General features: G+C 40.9%; 1 pseudogene; it reads right to left on the bottom strand.

The window, feature by feature from the left end:
• Positions 1–2,960: 2,960 nt before the first annotated feature.
• On the bottom strand, positions 2,961–4,295 carry LOC123856585 (small ribosomal subunit protein eS26-like; annotated as a pseudogene).
• Between the last annotated feature and the right edge of the window lie 2,067 nt (positions 4,296–6,362).

Consider the following 6,362-nt stretch of genomic DNA (forward strand, 5'->3'; position numbering starts at 1 on the left):
AGCTGAAGGCAGATGCTTAACCTACTGAGCAACCCAGGTGCCTCAGAAGTTCTTTTTTTTTTTTTTTAAAGATTTTATTTATTTATTCATGAGAGAGAGAGAGAGAGAGAGAGAGAAGCAGAGGGAGAAGCAGGCTCCCAAGGAGCAGGGAGCCCGATGCGGGACTCGATCCCAGGACCCTGGGATCATGACCTTAGCTGAAGGCAGACGCTTAACCGTCTGAGCCACCCAGGCGCCCATGGTGCCTCAGAAGTTCTAAATTTTAATGTAGTCTCATTATCAATATTTTCCTTTATGATTAGTACATTTTGTGCCCTAATTAATATTTGCCTACTTCAAAGTCATTGATATATTCCTCCATGTTCTAGAAGCTTAATTGTTTTATCTTTCACTTTTTTGTTTACAATACATCTGGAATTGACTTTTGTATATGGTATGAGGTAGGGATCAAACTTTATTTATTTTCCCATATAAATATCCAATTGATTGAGCTCTCAGTTTTTTGGTTGTTTATGGTGGGACGATATATTTGGTACCTGTTACTCCAAGTGGATATTGAGTGTATTGTTTCTATATGTTTTTAATTAGTTTGATATACTTTTAATTAGTTCAGGCTTATTAAGTATATATTTCAAATCTTATATATCTTTTATATATTTTTGTGTGCTCATTCTATCAGTTACTGAGAAAATTGTAAGAAATTCTTTATTTCTTCTTGCTCCAAATTTTGCTTTTTACATTTTGAGGTCATGTTATGAGGTGCATACAAATTTAGAATTTTTATATCTTCCTGGTAGATTGAGCCTATTGTCATTAGGAAATGTCTTCATCTCTGGTAATTCTTCTTGCCTTAAAGTTTATTTTGTTTGATATAAGTATAGCCATACTAGCTTTCTTTTGGTTAGTGTTGTCATAGTATATCTTTGTCTATTCTTTTACTCTTTCTTTGGTCTTGTATATAAGATGTATCGCTTATAAGCAACATGCAGTTGTTTTCTTTTATCACAGTTGTTAAAAAGCAATATAAATATTTTCAGATTTCTGCGTGGTAAAGTTTTCTAAGTCTTTCTAAGCAAAGAAAATTGACATGCTATAATAATGGAAAATGTCTTTTTTCCGCAGACACATTTGCTTTTCATATTCTAAGGGTGATAAGCCTGGAGCTGCTTTTATCCTTTATAATGGAGTCATCTGCTCCCATTCAAAGGGTAAATAAAGTTATTTACCCCAGAGTCAAATACTTGCATTCTAGAGTAGAGAACTTGCCATTTCTCTTCCCTGAGAAAATTTGTTTGCATTTGAAAGATAAAGTTCCTCTCCTTCTCTCAGTAGGGGAGGAAGGCAGCTGTATGACTGTGCCTATATAAACACTCAGATTCATAATTTTGGGATTTCTCTCCTGTTGTGCCAGAACCCTCTTAGCATGTATAGGCCTAACCATCTGGCTCTCATTACACCACCCTTAAGGAGAAGAATTGGGCATGGGGAACCAATGCAGTTATTGCTTTAAGTAATAATAGTCTGCCCCAATCCAGAAATCTTATATTTGTTTTCAGAATAATATAAATAAATAATAGGTATTAAAAACTTATCTGACAAATTAAAAACTCATCTGACAATTTTTGTTTTCAATAGAAGAATTTATTGTATTTACCCTTATATAATTATTGGTGTGTTTGGGCTTGAACACACAATGTTTTCTATTTGTATCTTTTCTTATATGTAATTCTCCTTTTGTTCTCCTTTATTTTCTCCTTTTGAGTTAATTAAGTATGTTTTATTATTTCTATTACTGTGTTTGTTGTATACGCTTATTATTCTTTTAGTGGTTACTCCTGATATTACAACATGCATTTTTGATTTATGACAATAAATGGAAAAATCATTATTTTTACTAGTTTTATCATTTCTATTAAGAAGTTATCCATGTTTTATTGTTACTCATTTGAACAACAATATTGTTTTTTGTTTTTTTTTTCTGGCTGCTTTAAATGTTTCTCTTGGTTTTGGGTTTTCAACAGTTTTGCTATGATATGCCTAGATACACATTTATCCTGCTTGAGGTTTTCTGAAAATCTGTGACTTAATGTCTTTCTACAGTTTTAGAAAATTCACAGCCACTATTCTTCAAATATTGTTAATGCTGCATTTTTTTCTTGGACTCCAGTTTCACATATGTTAGATCTTTTCACCATGTCCCATATGTCTCATACTCTTTTCTACATTTTCAGCTTTTAAAAATATTCTCTCTTGTTATCAATCTGGTTATTGTCTTCTAATCTGTCATTCCAACCTATTCTTCCTTTTAACAGTGACTAATCTCCTGTTAACCCCAAATTATTGATTTTAGGTATTATATATTTTTAGTTTGTGAATTTTATTTTGGTTCTTTTTGAAGATTTCAGAGGTTTTTTTTTTCTTTTTTTGTTGGAAAATTTTCCTTTTGATCTATTTCCTTGAAGATATTCATCATGGATACTTTAAAGTCTGTGTCTGAAAACAATGTTTGGTTCAGATGTGAATCTGCCCCTATGATTTGATCTTTTAGTTCTTATTCATTTCATTCTGTGTCCTAGAATGCCTACTCATTTTTTTTTTTATTAAATGCTGGACACTGTTATGAAAATTATAGTCTGTAGATGATATCTTCTTCCAATTAAGATTTGTTTAGTCAATTAGAGTAGGGAAAGATCCTCTGTATTTGAAGCTGGGTTCCAGTCTCAGTGAAGGTTGATATATTCCCTACTCACTTTTACTCTTTGGGTTTTGCCCTTCATGGATCCCAGATGAAATCCTGGAATATTTACCAGGGCTTCTCCTCCTTGGTGATCTTTCATTTTTATCTCCTTAGCACTGTAAGACTACAGTGCTAAAAAACCTATTTTTAAAAGTACAATTTCCATTTATTTATTTTTTCCCCCAGAGCACAGCTTTTCTTCAGTCCTTAAGGACCAGCTTTCTTACATGGGCTTTGGCAGGGGCCATGGGGCAGTGCCCTTAGGTCTAAATTGGATGGGAATGTTCAGGTCTTCCAGGCTTCATGAGAATGATTCCTGACTACCTTGCTGTGGATGGCAAAATTTACACATAGTAATGTAGTTTCACACAGTCATGCAGTTTCATATACAGCTTGGGAAGCATGTAGGTGTCAAAGAGTATTGCTTGGAAATGTCCCTGATAGCTGTGGTCTGTACTGTTTTGAGGGATGAACTTCGTAATGGCTTTGTCCTTGGGCACACATAGGGTCCCATTAGTGCAGCATATGGGCTGCATATGCCCGTGGCTTTTTGGCACCACAATTGTTACTTCTTTTCTTGGTCCACATCAGGATGAAGATCCTGTTGGGAAGGGGGTGTGGCACACTCAGCCTCAGTCTCCCTCTGGCATCTTGGAAGTGAGGACCTGAGAGCTCAAAGCTCTCTTTAATTTCCCAGTCTCATAACCACCTTTTGATTAGACTTTTTAGCTCCTGGGCTGCTGCTTATAGATCACAAATGCCCTGTGGGAAATTGGCACTAAATGTTAGGCTCAATTTCTTTGATCTTCCCTTCTTTCTAGGATCTCAACCTTTATATCCTGGATGCCTTGGTGGCTCTGAACTCCAATTTATGTCTCTTCAGCCTCATGAGACTGTCAAAAGCTCTGTTAGCTTCACGGTGTCTTAGCTGCTGCTTTATGCTTGTCTTCTTAGTCTCTGCTTGTCTTCTCAGCCTCTGAGCTACTGCATAGGAATCAGTGAATGCCTCAAGGGAAAAGCAATCATGAATGTAAGGTGCTTCGCAATTCATTTCCCTTCTTTTTGGGATTTTGGCACATAAGTCCTGGCTGCCTTGGTAGCTCTCTGATGATTTTTAAAGAGTCATTTTTTTGTTTTTGTTTTTAAAAGTTTTTTTTTTTTAAAGATTTTATTTATTTATTTGAGACAGAGAGAATGAGAGACAGAGAGCATGAGAGGGAGGAGGGTCAGAGGGAGAAGCAGACTCCCTGCTGAGCAGGGAGCCCGATGCGGGACTCGATCCAGGGACTCCAGGATCATGACCTGAGCCGAAGGCAGTCGCTTAACCAACTGAGCCACCCAGGCACCCTTAAAAGTTTTTAATAGGAGAAATTTGTCTGATACAAGCCAGTCTGACATAGACAAGGAGAGAAATCTAGCAACCTGCTTTTATGAAGGACTTTTGTGACCGCTACTTTGTGCTAGACTGCAGATTAAGTAGAAAAGGAATCAAATAAATGTGAGGGAGAAGAGTTACAAAAGGATTAAGTTACTTGACGTCCGAAAGGCCACAGTCCATCTTGTTCCTCAGAGTAGTTATTAGATGTTGGTCATGTTGCGGGGTTGGAAGGAACCTGGCAGCTGTTTTCAGATATCTGAAGGACTCTGCTGTGGCCTTGGCAATGACTGGGGACAGGAATGGGGAGTGGATCAGGGGAACGAGGGCCAAGGGTACAACTAGAAGCTGAAAAGATACAGATTTTGGCTTGATTAAAAGGAATGATTTCTAACAAAGATTGGTTAGAATGAGGATCACTAGGGACTTAACACCTTCCCCATCCATGAATGGCCAATCTGGGATGGGGTGCTATAGAAGAATTAAAATACTGGATGTGGGGTGGGCTAGATGGCCTACCCTGTGTTACACCTGATCACGGTAAGTGAGGAACTCAATAAATGTTGAATGAACACGTGATCTACAAAGTCCCAGCTAATGCTGAGACCCCATGATTTCCAAAGTGAGGAAATCAGGATGGTGTGACACGAAGTACATGGGACTAAAACAATTTGTTCCCAGAGCAGTTTAGGAAGGAAGAACAGGGAGAATGCCATAATTTCTATTTCCCCCTCTTATAACCTCAAATTTCAGCTAGACCTGTAAGTTTTTGTTAAACTTCCCATGCTAAGCCAAGCCCCAGTGTACAGCATCAGGACCTAGCAGAGGTGTGGATGGATGGAGACAAAGAAAGCGTTCTCTTTGGTGGTGGGCACCCCTGTTTCATGCTCTCCTAGGGGCTGCAGGTGCAGGTTTTGCAGAGCTTGGCATCCTGCCCTCCTGAGGCAGTCCCGGTCTGCCCTGGGAATGGTGCCAGCCAGGAGGTCATGTCCTGGCTGGGCTTCTCCTCCCTCCTCTCTGCAGCATTTTCTCAGCCTGAGCTGGGGCTGTGGCCCCTCCCTCACCGCAGGCTGGAACAGACTCCTCCCTTGCTTGGGGAGCTCAAGTTGGGCACCCTCCCCCACCCCCATCCCCATCCCCACACAGGGCTGAGAGTACTGTTCCGACCAGCCGAGTCCTGCAAATGGTGCTACTAAATATTTCATTCAGGCTTAACAACTCAATCTGCCTGCCATTATCCTGAGGGCCCCTGCAGCCCCCAGCCCCTTTCTGATTAACAAAGTAGCCGGCCAGGAAGATCTGCAGAAGTCCTCATTGAAGGCTGGTTAGCGGCTGCTCGGGGCAGGCGGGTGGAGGCACAGCATTAAGCAGGAAGCATCGATTGCAGCATTAGCTAGCTTTTTACATTCCCAGGCAGACAATGCAAGTAGCTTCAATTATCTTCAAAGCAACTGAAGGGAAGGAAATTGGTCTTAGATGTGGTAAATAGACTCCACAAAGTCCGCTGAAGCATGCAAAGATGTGCACACCGGCGTGGGGGCGGGGGGGGGGGGGCGGCCTGGAGGGCTAGCCGCCAAGCCCGCTCCATGTTTGTTCAGAATTTGGACAGCCATTGTAGGGGTTCCACTCCTCTGTCCCCCAGTGCCTGGGAGAACATGAGGAGTCTGGAGGCTGGGCTCTCAGATGCTGAGGCAGCTGCTGGAAGCTGAGGGGGCAAGGCAGCATTGAGCTTGGGATCAGAGAGACTTAGATTGCAATTTTAGCTCTACAGATGTGTGACCTTAGTCAAGTAGCCTAATCTCTCTGAGCCTCCTTTACCTCATTAGTGAAATGGGACTAGTAACATCTCCCTTAGAAGGGATTGACCCTGACCTCAGGGTTCTGTCCTCTGCATACTGGCCCCTCCTCTATGTCCTCAAGCCATCTTGTGCTCCTCTTGGTCCCAGGGCTTATCACACTGTTGTGATTGTTAGTTTTCCTGTCTGTCCTTCCCATGGACTAGCAGTCATTAACAATTTTTTAAGGAAGGGTTCATGACCCCGTGAAGACGCTGGTGAAAGCCATGGGCCCTCTCCCCATAGAAAATCTGTGAACGTAATTTGCCTATGATTTCCAGGAACTCCTGGAAGCTAGGCTAGAATCCCTATGCCAGTGTTTACACAGTGCCCAGCACATGCATCGTAATCAGAATATGCAGTTGACTGCTTGAATCTTTTCAGAGACGCTTTCCCACCCCTGTAATTCTGGAAT

Source organism: Mirounga angustirostris, unplaced genomic scaffold (assembly GCF_029215605.1).
Source record: "Mirounga angustirostris isolate CCGP_5_RB_7025 unplaced genomic scaffold, mMirAng1.0.hap1 SCAF_13, whole genome shotgun sequence".
In the NCBI taxonomy this organism is placed as follows: domain Eukaryota; kingdom Metazoa; phylum Chordata; class Mammalia; order Carnivora; family Phocidae; genus Mirounga; species Mirounga angustirostris.